Genomic DNA, 892 nt, shown 5'->3' on the forward strand with positions numbered 1-892 from the left:
TTGCAAAGCTGACCGGGAGAATGCTACACACTGTTCAGCAGCAGTGTGGAAATTAAGGAGAAATATTTACAAAAAAACACCCATTTCTATCATTGTGCCCTGACACCACTGCCTTCACAAACCAAATAACACACGCAGCAAAATCTACAAGTATTACAAAAACCCAAGAGAAGTGGGAGGAAGTAGGGAAGGAAAAAAAAAGGAGGGGGGGGGAAAGGGTTTTTTTTTTAAAACTTTTATTTCCAGACATACAGAAAGGCTTGAGTATGTCTACTTTACTTAAATAAATAGGGGCACTTCAAGACCGGACAAAAAACTGTAAGATCCTTTTGTAGTGTTGTGCTTTATAGAGAGAAGATCTTACAGACATTTGTTTGTTTACATGAAACAACTTTATGAACAGAAATAAAAGGAAAAGGTTGTTCCATTAATTTTTTTTTTTCGAGGCTGGCTTGATGTTTACTAGACACCATTGAGAGATTTGTCAATTGCTATTAGGCACAAAATATTTATATTTCATTCAGCAAACCCAAACACATCAGAGTACAACACTCCATCCCTTTTCCACTATCATTCTTTTTTTTTTTTCCCCAACTGAAAAAATCCCCAGCAACTGCTATGAATTAAGCCTACCAAACTCTATAGTGTATAAGCACATTGCATACTTAATTCATGGTTGACTAAAAAGCTGTGATTAACTCTCAGAGGAACCGTTGGGACATTCCACCAAGAAAGAATGGCAAGAGTTCCTTTTACATTTATTTGGCAAATTAATTAAAAAAAAAAAAATTTCCTCTCTTTTAAGACTGATGTCAATGTGCAATAGAGGGAGGGAAAGGACATGCGCCCACTGGCAATTTACTGCAGAAAGAAATTATGGCAGGGGGGGAGG

Source organism: Apaloderma vittatum, unplaced genomic scaffold (genome assembly GCF_000703405.1).
Source record: "Apaloderma vittatum isolate BGI_N311 unplaced genomic scaffold, ASM70340v1 scaffold10188, whole genome shotgun sequence".
In the NCBI taxonomy this organism is placed as follows: Eukaryota; Metazoa; Chordata; class Aves; order Trogoniformes; family Trogonidae; genus Apaloderma; species Apaloderma vittatum.